Source organism: Phacochoerus africanus, chromosome 12, assembly GCF_016906955.1.
Source record: "Phacochoerus africanus isolate WHEZ1 chromosome 12, ROS_Pafr_v1, whole genome shotgun sequence".
Taxonomy (NCBI): Eukaryota; Metazoa; Chordata; class Mammalia; order Artiodactyla; family Suidae; genus Phacochoerus; species Phacochoerus africanus.
The window spans coordinates 50,441,327-50,453,594 of record NC_062555.1 but is presented as its reverse complement, the minus strand read 5'-3'; the positions used below and the strand labels follow the sequence as shown (position 1 = coordinate 50,453,594).

Genomic DNA, 12,268 nt, shown 5'->3' with positions numbered 1-12,268 from the left:
CGGCCATCGTATTCACATGTATTCACCTTCCTTAATTTTTGTAGGTGTTACTTAGGGAACAGCTCATCGCCCAGGAGAAATGGAACTGTTTCACCAAAGGGCAGAAGAGAACTTCTGTGCCATGAACAGCTTATAAGTGGATATGACAAAGCATACATCCTTCCATTTTTTTTTAATTTCTTTTTCCCATTCCAGTTTTGTCATCCCAAGGACATACAGCACTGTCTAAGTTCAAGGTGTCCAGAGTGATTTGACTTACAGCACTGTGATTATGGCGGTGTTAATGAACACCCATCATGGCAGAGAGATATAAAAATAAAAGAAAGGGAGTTCCCGTCGTGGCGCAGTGGTTAACGAATCCGACTAGGAACCATGAGGTTGCGGGTTCGGTCCCTGCCCTTGCTCAGTGGGTTAACGATCCGGCGTTGCCGTGAGCTATGGTGTAGGTTGCAGACGCGGATCGGATCCTGCGTTGCTGTGGCTCTGGCGTAGGACGGTGGCTACAGCTCCAATTAGACCCCTAGCCTGGGAACCTCCATATGCTGCAGAAGCGGCCCAAAGAAATAGCAAAAAGACAAAAAAAAAGAAAGAAAGAAAAATAATTTTTCCTTGTGAAACGAACTCTTAGGATTTACTCTCTCATATACAGAATTAGGCTTTTATCATTGTCATGTCTTGTCTCTTAAGTGCAACTGTTTTCTTCCTTTTGGTTTCCTCCTATCTCCACCCAAATAAGGTCAGCAAACTCCAAATTCCTTCCCTCGTAGCGATCCATTCATCAGACTGTTTTCATAATGGGACATCTAACTGTTTTCTTAACGTCGGAATCAGTCACAATAATTTTTAAAGTCAACCTTAACTGATGAAATAGTCAAACTACCTCGTTTCTGATTTTGGCCTCTGGCCTTTGCACCATGATCACTACAGAAACACACACCCCTCATATCAGATTAGCGACCAATCAGGGCATTGTTATCATATGACACTATCAAAAACCATCTCAGGAGTTCCCATTGTGGGTCAGTGGTTAACGAATCCGACTAGGAACCACGAGGTTTCGGATTCAATCCCTGGCCTCGCTCAGTGGGTTAAAGATCTGGCGTTGCCATAAGCTGTGGTGTAGGTCGCAGATGTGGCTTGGATCCCACGTTGCTGTGGCTCTGGCGTAGGCTGGCGGCCACAGCTCCGATTAGACCCCTAACCTGGGAACCTCCATATGCCATGGGAATAGCCCTAGAAAAGGCAAAAAGACCAAAAAAAAAAAAAAAAATCTCAGCAGCATGATATAAATGAGTATGGAGACCAAAGGTTAAAATAAACCACCAGGGAGCTGAAAGGTTTCCCCTTCCCCAGAGTGTGTCCTTGTAAATATGAATTTAAAAGCCAAAAGCATCTTTGCCTCAAAAGTAATAACTCTCAGTTCCCTGGTGGCGCAGTGGGTTAAGGATCTAGCACTGTCATTGCAGGGGCTCAGGCTGTTGCTCTGATGCAGGTTTGATCCCTGGCCTGGGAACTTCCACATGATGCAGGTGCAGCCAACAAAAAAAAAGTACTAACTCTCAGAGTTCCCACTGTGGCTCAGCGGGTTAGGAACCCAACTCGTATCCATGAGGATGCGGGTTTGATCCCTGGCCTCACTCAGTGGGTTAAAGGATCTGGCATTGCCATGGCTGTGGTGTAGGTCACCATTCAACCCCCTAGCCTGGGAACGTCCATGTGCTGCCAGGTGCAGCCCTACAAAAAAGAAAAAAGAAAAGAAACAAGAGCAAGGTGAGCAGGACATTCCTAACAGATACCTGAGATACTTAATGAGACAACCACGCCAAGAAGTCCAGGGACAACTCTCCGAGCAGGAGAAGCGAGGTGGGCAGGCTCCCTGTTCATTACAGCTGGGAGTCCGCATTTTCAGCTTTATCAAATGTCCAAGGTATCAATGACCTGATTTCTTTTAGAGGGACACAGGCTTGGTGAAAGTTAAGAGCAAAGTGTTCACCGGAGGCGGGGACTGTGCAGATTAGGAATCAGTCTGCACTAAGACACTGGACAAGAGGCCGTGGTCCAGATGCAAAATGAACAAGGCGTAGTCATTACTGAAGAGGCTGCGGCGGGGCTGGAAATGATAAGGCAGGTTTCAATGGGCTCGTCAAGGCAGCTGGTCCTTCCAGCAGCCACACTCTCCAGGGCCAGCAGGAATGTGGGTGAGCCCTACCTGGACAGTGTGGCTGCAAAAGCACACCTCTGGGTGTGTCATCAACAACACGCTTCGGCGCGAGAATGCTCGGTATTCCCTTTAGGTTAGGGACCATGAAGAAATTCACCAGGCCATCACACTGTGCTTGCTGGGTTTCTAGGTGGCCAAGTTTACCTCTTCTCTCTACCGGGACCCTTAAGTGTGTCAAGTGCAAATCTCCGTTACAGATGACTACAGCCCTGGCTCAGAGACCTTGCATTTCGCTGCCCCAGTTCACCCGCCAGCTACCACGAAGCTCTCTCACTGCACTGATCCGATTAGTCCGAAGAGCAATAAAGAAAGTTAGTGCAACCCGGAGAAAATGATGATCTCAATTTAACCACAAACCAAGAATAATGCAGCCAGAATTACTGCTGCCTTCCCAGAGTTACTTTGCCAATGCAATTAAACGCTGGTCCGCAGGTTTCACCTTCTGTGACAGGATGAGAGATTATTTCACTCTCCTTGCTAAATCAGCCCAATTTAAACCCTCAGATTATGCTAAATGTGATTTACGGCTTGGTTTTGTGGATACAAACAATGACCCCCGCCCCCACATTCAATTTATTCAACCTCACTCAGATTTTTAGTGCGCAGGCGAATTTTTGGCTTAAGACACCATTCAAACGAGAGGAAAGAATTACATGACTAACATTCTTCCTAAACTACAGAATCCTGCCCCACCCCCATTCCCGGCATTAGTAACAAGCAAAAGAAATTAACCTTCAGACCTATTTGGATGGGTTAACATCCACTCTTTGAACCAATGTTTAGAGGATGCTTGGATGGTGCACAGAAGTGAATACTTTTGGCACCTAGCATTGCAATACTTTGGGGACAAAGTGGAGGCATACGAGTTAAAGAAAATAAGATCAGAGTCGATAAATGGAGACAGATCCAGTGCCTGAAAGCAAACTAATCCCAACAAAACGGTCCATGAGAAAATAACCAGTTCGAATATGAGTTGTGCAGTAACTCAATTGTGGGAACCATTTACAAAAACCTATTATGGAAAGAAGCAGCCATGTGTCACTGGTCCAAATATTCCAGTGGAATTTTCAAAAGAGCTACGTGACCCTAGCGAGAAGCAGCATTTTAAGATATAACTAAACAGTGAGCATCACTATCTTTCTCATTCTGCATCTGCAATGTTCCTTTTTCATCCATCTCTCCAGCTTCTGCGTGTGACCCCCACCGCTGCACACACACAGTCTAAGGGAACAAGGAGTTGAATACACACAAGAACCAAGGGCCGAGTGATGGAAGAACTCAAGAGGCCTGGATCCCCTGGTAGCCCCTGAACTCGCTTTGTGTCCTTAACTCAACTCCCACCCTCTCTGGGCGTCCGCTGGCTCCAGTATAAAATAAGAAGGCTGGATGATGCCCATTTCTCCTTCCCCTCCACGTGGCTTCAGCGTGCGAGGATTCTAAGAAGAGCTGGGTTACAAAAATCAATGATATGGATTTAAATAATGCAACAAATGGGGCCCTCAATTAGGAAGCTAAGCCATGTAGAACTTTGCTTACGACAGAGAATTTACCATCATTTTCTGTCTAACTAATGATGGCTGCTTCAATTTGGAGACTTCAGAGCCTGGAGAAAGTTGCAGAAAGGCCCCCCAAGGACTCTGAGGTGCTGCCTGGGTCCTAAATGCTATCTTCTGCTCTGGGCACGGGATCAGGCAACCACTGAGGCCACTCTCAGCCCAGCGCTTCTGCTGCATTTTGGAAAAGGTGACATAGCTGGGGTCATGTCACCCCAAGAACTATGCCCAGAGGCTCATCTTGGAGTAGCTTCTCACATTTGTAACTATTCGGACAAGCCCAGGAAGAGGCTCTTTTCCTTCAAGTCCTCCTCAAGCGAAGAACCTGAAAGTGACGCTCGAGTTTCTTCCAGTCTGAGAACCGTGTGCCCGTCCAGACTCAGCAGTCAGCCCCCTCCAGGGTTTCTGGATGGTTGTGGAGCTGATCTTGGAGACACAGCCCTGAGTGATAGCTTGAAGCGAGATCTTAATTCTCTGCTCAGGAACTGAACCTGGGCAGCCTGGGTGAAAGCTGGGAGTCCTAGCCACTAGACCAGCGAGAGGCTAAAGCAGAATTGCCCTGATTCTTGCCCCCACTGAAAGCAGGAATGTTGCAAGGAGGCAAAGACTGTGAAAATGGGTACAAGGTTTATTGTTAGGAGACACGGTACAACACGTGGGAGAGCACATAGACACAGAGTCTGTTTAAGGCAGAAGCAAAGTAGTAACACATCCAAAGGCGTGAGGGTGGGAGCTTCCCCCTCAATGAGGAGCCCCGAGAGGTGGTTTAAGCTACTTACATGGAGCAGCCCAGTAAGTGACTGGGCGTACTGACCCCACCCAGTTTCCTCACCATCAACCAATCGGAGAACTGTGCGCAAGCAGATCACTTACCCTGCCACCCCACTCCTTCACCTGGCTTTTAAAAATGCTTTCCTGGAGTTCCCTGGTGGCACAGTGGGTTAAGGGTCAGGCGTTGTCACTGCAGTGGCTTTGTTTCTTCCAGGTCTTTGTTTTCCAGAGGCCAATTATCTTGTTTTATCTTTCACACCAGACCAGACCCAGAGCCCTCCAGATCCGCGTGCGCCTCCTTTGGCCAAGCTGGATTCCAAAGCAAAGCATGGCAGGAAGGTTGCCCAGATTTATTAAGGCCTGGCACCCTCCCTTTCAGACCCAGAGGGGGTCTCCCTGACCCGAGGATGGGACGTATGTGACCTCTTGGTCTCTTGCCCCAGCAGGACTGAGCCCCCTCTTCTGATCCTGTCATTACATGTTTAACAAGGTCCCAAAAGACAAGTACCAATCGCTTGCCTTGTGCCTGCTGTTATTTCTATCTTGAAGTATAAACAGGTGGCTGGTTGTAAATGTTTATCTAGGAGTCCACCTACCTCCTGCCTCAGGAAAAGAAACCTAAAGTGCCCGGGGGCTCAGGAAGGGGGAAGCGGGGTGCTCACCTCCAACAACACCTCTTTATAACATTCCCTGGGGCAGGAAGCCTCGGACAGGCTGCAACTCCAAGAACCAACCCACTGACTCAGCTTTATTTCCGAACAACAGCTTGAATCCTCCTAACAGGACACAGCTCTGTCTGCATCAGTTACATTTACCACAGGCACAGCCACCGGGGGCTGCAGAGATGAAGGGAATTCACAAACCTCATGTTACACCCAAGAACATGCTTCCTCCACTCGCTAACAGCAGCTAACCGTTTCCCCAACTTAAGAACCTAAATCAACTATTATAGCACCCAAAGCTTCGCTCTAGGAACATTTTCCCCCAGAATATAAAATTAACAACTGCACAATCAATAACTTATTTTCTTAAAGGCCTTTAGTTCATTCATTCACACAATCATAAATAACAGAAGATGCTCTAGGGCTGGGCGTCCAATATTCATTCTGCCCCCAGTTCTGGGTGGCTGTTTAAATGTAAATCTAGATGGGGAAGATGGTACACCGGTGCAGCCCCAAAGGAAGAATACGGAGGTTCCTCCAAAAACTAAAAAAAGAACTATCCTACCGTCCAGCCAGTCCACTTGAGTATTTGATTGAAGGAAATAAAATCACTATGTCAAAGACGTATCTGCACAGCCACTGAAATGCAACAGGAGCCTAAAGAGCAGGACCCAGTGGGGGCCTTCCTGGGCCAGCCCTTGCCCCACATCCTCTGCTTCGGCCCCTCTGTGTGCACCCACACAACAGTATCTGATGTGCATTTCCTGAGGTGTTTTACCAAATCTGAAAATCCCCCCACTCCTTCCACCAAAAGGAAGATGGCAACTACCTGATGACCCTGAGCACAGACCACCCCCCCAGGCCTCCTGGAGCCCAAGGACTGATAACGTTAACCCCATGCCTCTGCCCAGTGCCCTCACCAACAGCCAATCAGAGAACTGTGCACAAGCTGATCACTTACCCTGCCACCCTACTCCTTGGCCCGGATTTTTAAAATGCTTTTTAGGAGTTCCCTGGTGGCAACTTAAGGATCAGTCCTGGTCACTGCAGGGGCTCAGGTCTCTGTTGTGGCACAGGTTCGATCTCTGGTCCGAAAGCCACGGGCATGGCCAAAAAAATGCTTTACAATTTTGGTTCGAGGAGTTTGTTTTTTGGTGGGAGTGGGGCATGAGCCACCCACATCCTTGTATGGCCGGCAATAAACTTTTCTCTGCTCCCAACTCCTGCGTTTTGGTTGGTTTAGCCTGCTATGTGTCAGGCACATGGACTGGCAGTAACAGTGGGGTCATTTGCGTCATTATTCACATCAGTCAAATGCAGACACAACCAGAATGTCCTTTCACAGATGAATAGAGAACATGCGATACAAACACATCCTGCACCCTCCCCCCACCCCAGACACAGACACACGAATCCTATTTAGCCATTAGAAAAGAAGGAAATTCTGCCATTTACAACAACACGGATGGATGGTGAGGGCCTCATGCCAAGTGAAGGAAGTCACACAGTGAGAGACCTTGCCGAGATCTGGAATCTATAAAAAGAAAGCACAACACACAAACAGACCAAAAAATCTCATGGAAAAAGACATCAGACTTGTGGTCACCAACAGTCCAGAGGTGGTGGGGTAAGGGGGGCGAGTCGAATGAATGGTATTAAAAAAAGAAGAAGAAATATAAAAAATAATAAATAAATTGAAATCTAGATGAACTGAAATTAAATAAAATCCATCACTCAGTTGCTTGGTTACAGGAGCCACAGTTCCAGACCTTGGCAGCCAGCATGTGACCAGGGGACTACCACAATGGACACCACGAGTACAGAACCTACAGCTGCTACGCAAAGTTCCCCTGGAGAGCAGTGCTCTCAAGCAGGGCCTCACACCATCAAGTTCATCAGAATTGCCCGAGAGCTCAACCGGGAGTAGGGTTGGGGTTCCCCCAGAGTTTCTGATTCAGTAGTTTGGGATGGGGCCCAAGAATCTGCATTTCCAACACGTTCCCAGGGTGGGGGGCGGTGATGCTGCTGACCTGGGGACCCTATTTTGTTTTGGTTTGGGGGGGGGGGTTTAGTTTGGAGAGGTTTATTGGCCGCACCTGTGGCATCCTAGCCCAGGGATGGAACCCACGGCACAGCAGCAACCTGAGCCACTGCAGAGACAACACCGGATCCTTAACCCGTTGAGCCACAAGGTAACTCCTGGGGGACTCTATTTTGGTTCAGAAAACTTTTAAGTCAGTGGTAACGTGAAAATCATTCACCCAACATATATGTCCCTTCCTGCACATAAGGATAATGCAGAGTCAGATTATAATAATCAATCTTATCCAAATTAGGCCTCCTCTGCCACCCACATGAGCTACTGAGGCCGGGGGCTGATGAAATGTGAAAAAAAGCAAAATTGGGAGTTCCCACTGTGGCTCAGCTGGTTAAGAACCCAACATATTGTCCACGAGGATGCAGCTTCAATCCCTGGTCCCACTCAGTGGGTTAAGGATCCAGCATTAGCCCATCACCACACGTGGCAACGGAGATCACAGATGCGGCTCAGATTTGGCATTGCTGTAGCTGTGGTGTAGGCAGAAGTTGCAGCTCCAACTCGACCCCTAGCTGAGGAACGTCTATACTCCAGGTACAGCCATAAAGAGAAAAAAGAGGGGGAAAAAAAAGAAAGACACTTCCAGTGGCTCAAACACCCAACCTGGGGGCTGCCAGCAAATCATTTCCAACCAGCGTCTGCTCCCCGACACAGATCACTCTGGTGAAGCCAGCAGTGGAGTGGCGTGGGTGGCATTCAAGGAAATAAAACACCAAGTTCCCTCGTCCACCAGACCCCATGACCACCGGGCAGCAGCTTCCTCCCGCCCCAGTGCAGTCACATGCCCAGGTGCCCCCTCTGACTTCTGACGTCACTGTGGAATGCTGGGCGGCAGTGACAGCAGGGGCGGCTCAGCTGGGGGGCTGCCGGTCCGAGGGCTTTCGGAGCACGAGCATCTTGCAGCCCCTGAGGCGAAGCAACAAAACTGGGGAGGGTGACAGGCACCACGCAAAACATAAGGATGGGAACTCGGTGCATGCAGCCCACGGAGGTCACGCACTGGTCTTTGGGACCATATGGTCCTTGCGACAGCCGGGTCCCCTTCGGCTAGGAAAGAGGAGGAAGAGAGGAGGCAACAGCTGCTGGGAGGTACTCGTCATCAGCAGGGGCGGCACGAAGTCGAGAAGTGAACTCCAGCCCCATCTCCACCGAATGCCCCTGCCCAGCTATTCCTGCCGCATCACCCAGGCCGGCTTCAAACCTGGTGACTTCTGCAAAGGAGAAGCACTCAGCTAGGGAGTGAAAAGCAGGGGACCCAGCCTGCATGACTCTTGGAAACCACAAGTCAGTGGCTCAGCCATTGCCTCTTTTTTCATTTCTGGCTGCCCCCTCAGCATATGGAGTTCTCGGGCCAGGGATCAGATCCAGGCCACAGTCACGATCTAAGCTGCAGCTGCAGCAACGCAACACCGGATCCTTAACCCACTGAGCCTGGCCAGGGATCGAAACTGCATCCCAGCCCTCCCAAGACACCACTGATCCTGTTGCATCACAGTGAGACCTCCCAGCCATTGCCTCTTTTATAGGAAATCAGCCGTGGGCTACCAGTCACTCCAGATGTGAGCAGGAGGAGACTCAGAGCAGGTACCACCCACCCACAGAGAGGCCAAATCAGGACAGGAGCCAGCAGTGGGCTCACACCCTGGCCTGCCTTCAGAGATGCTGAAGTGCCAACCCTGCACCAAAGAAAGCCGGGAGGTCCCATATGGGATAAGGTAAAGCAGGAAAAATCGAATAGCGCTGCTTCCCCAAGCTGACGTATTGATACTGAAAAGAGGAGATCTCTGTGGCCACAACAGGTAAGAATGCCTGGTCAAACTGCTACAGGTTCCTGCTGCTACATAAAAATTAACAGAGATGGGGAGTTCCTGTCATGGCGCAGCAGAGACAAATCTGACTAGGAACCATGAGGTTGCAGGTTCGATCCCTGGGTTAAGGATCCAGCGTTGCCATGAGCTGTGGTGTAGGTCACAGACGCGGCTTGGATCCTGCACTGCTGTAGCTGTGGTGTAGGCTGGCAGCTGTAGCTCCGATGTGACCCCTAGCCTGGGAACCTCCATATGCCACAAGTGTTTTTTTTGAAAAATCAAAAAAAAAAAAAAATTAAGAGATGGATAAACAGATGGTAAAGGACATTCCAATGAGGCCAGTTATGCAGATTCCTAAGTTCCACTGCTGCAGAGAAGTTACTAGAAAAATGACCAGGGAGTTCCTGTCATGACTCAACATGCCAAGAACCTGACTACTATCCATGAAGACGCAGGTTCACTCAATAGATGAAGGATCCCGGGTGGCTGTGAGCTGTGGTGTAGGTCACGGATGCAGCACGAATCCCAAGTTGCTGTGGCTGTGGTACAGGCCGGCAGCTGCAGCTCCAATTCCACTCCCTAGCCTGGGAACTTTCATATGCCATCGGTGCAGCCCTAAAAAGCAGGAAGGAAGGAAGGAAGGAAGGAAGGATAGATGATCAAAAACACAAGAAGACACAAAAATGGGTGCAATTATTCATGAGACAGTGGGAGGAGAAAAACCAGTTGAGAAGAAATGGTAAAAGCAAGCATGGTCTTGCCCCCACTATTTCATGAATACGATACTGGATAATAACCACCACGCTGGTGGGAAGACGCCAAAGGAACAGAAACGATGTGAAAGATGAGACGACAGGAAATAGGACTTGGGGCATTTTCTTGGTCAGAGGGCAAGGACAGTCCTCCTCATCCTAAGCCCTAAGAGCTGGAAGGTGTCAGTCGACTCACACCACAGAGGGGATGTCTCGACTAATTACACAGATGCCAGTTCTCTCAGCAAATCTGGAGTCATCATTCTGAGGACCATTTTATTTTATTTTATTTTGTCTTTTTTTTTTTTTTTTTGCTATTTCTTGGGCCGCTCCCGCGGCATATGGAGGTTCCCAGGCTAGGGGTCGAATCCGAGCTGTAGCCAGCGTTCTACGGCAGAGCCACAGCAACGCAGGATCCGAGCCGCGTCTGCAACCTACACCACAGCTCACGGCAACGCCGGATCGTCAACCCACTGAGCAAGGGCAGGGACCGAACCCACAACCTCATGGTTCCTAGTCGGATTCGTTAACCACTGCGCCACAACGGGAACTCCCTGAAGACCATTTTAATCATTACAGGTAAAAAAAAGAATTTCACTCTCGCATAGCAGTAATTATTATACTCTTCAGAATCTTATATGCAAAAAAAAGTCATTTGTACCTATCGTGATTAATGACTTTTGTTTTCTGCCCCAAAACACACATGGTGGCTAAGGAACTAATTAGATGACAGCATACGAATTGGAAGTTCAGAAGTATATGGACAAGAACCAGCTTCACAGGGATCTTATGGGATTTTCCACAGAGCAGCTATTAAAACAGAGAATTACAGTAGTTACAGGTTATTTAAAAACATAAAGTTTATGGAACAGTAAAGCAAATCCTCATTTAATAAGATCTACGTGTTCCTCGAGGTAAAAATGAAATCGCCAAAGAGCTAAACAGCCACCCAACAAAGGTCAACCTGCCTCCGATATTATTAGCGTTCTAAGTGATGAGAATAATGCTACTTTCAGTTTATCAAAGGTACTTACTGGGCACAGCTACACCTAGAAGGACATACGTAGTGGATCGTGAGCCTCCTTAAAAGTCTACATTTGGTTAGATCTACTAACCAAAAATAGCCCTGACTGTTATTGATCCCTTATATTGATTTTGCGATATTGTTGCAAAAAAAAAAAAAGTCCAACTCTTTCAGCAACAATGAGCATAATCAATTATAAAAAAATTACAAGCAAGCAGCATAGCAGATTTTATAGAGTCTGACATACAAAAATCTCTGTCCCTGGGCTTGAAAAGGTATATAAGCAAAGCCAAGCACATCTCCTAAAAAGCTGACCAGCAGGAGTTCCCACTGCAGCACTGTTACCTGACTGCAGTGGCCCAGGTTGCTGGGGAGGTGCGGGTTTGATCTCTGGCCCGCGGCCGTGGGTTAAAGGATCCAGGGTTGCCGCAGCTGCAGCCTGGAACCAATCCCTGGCCTGGGAACTTCATATGCTACAGGTGCAGTCTTAAAAAAAAGTTTAATTTAAAAATTAAAAAAAAAAAAGAAAAAGCTGACAGGCTTGGATTTCTGCTCCTTTGAGGACACGAAATTTTAGCTGACGTCTCAGTCTTGTACTAAGGTGCCCGAAGGAGCCAAGGAAGGGTCCACACCAACTTCAGGAACCCCCCCAAACCCTGAGTTCTTTTCAGGAACACACCTTCGAAACCACACTTCAGGGCGGAGCCACGCAGGACACTGACACACAGCTGTACTTTGGGAGCTGGGTCGGAGAAGGAGGAGCGCTAACGGGAAAGGCAGTGGCCTTGGACAGCCTGGGAGGACGTGCCATGGAGTGGAGGGGCCAACAGGACGGAGGGCCCTTCCTCAACGAAAGATGCCAAAGAAGTCTGGAAAGAGCCAAGAGTGAGGAGAAGAATGCCAAGCAAATCTCAATCAGTGCAGAAAGCGAGCTCGGGGACAGAAAAAAAGCTCTTCAATAAAGAAACAAGCTCTTCGATAAAGAAATCTCATTGTGATTAGTACCATACACACTCAATCCTCAATTATGAAGAGGAGACAAAGGACAAGTCCAATGCTCTCTCTCTCACACACACACACACAACACGCATAGCCAACAGTCTGTCTTCTCGTACAGTGAAGTATGACTTTAGCAAGACTCACACACACGGGTTGCTTCTCTCCCTTCCTCGCCTCCTGTTTCAATGCTGATAAAGCGAGTAAGTGAGGCAGGAAGGAAGCGGATGGAGGATGCCCGGCGCCGGAAAAATCCTCCTGGTACCTTTGTTAACTCCACTTCTAAGGATAACGGCTATGCCTTTAGCGTGGGACTCTCCCTGCTCGTCTATCTGAACAAGTAAAGATCCAGGGCCAATGACTGGTCCCTGGAGCTCAGAGAT

The 12,268-nt window shown here is 48.5% G+C and overlaps 1 protein-coding gene across 2 annotated transcripts in view; it reads right to left on the bottom strand.

Moving 5' to 3' along the window:
* RSU1 (Ras suppressor protein 1) overlaps positions 1 to 12,268 on the bottom strand; it is a 204,293-nt gene that overhangs the window by 158,957 nt on the left and 33,068 nt on the right. The window lies entirely within an intron of this gene.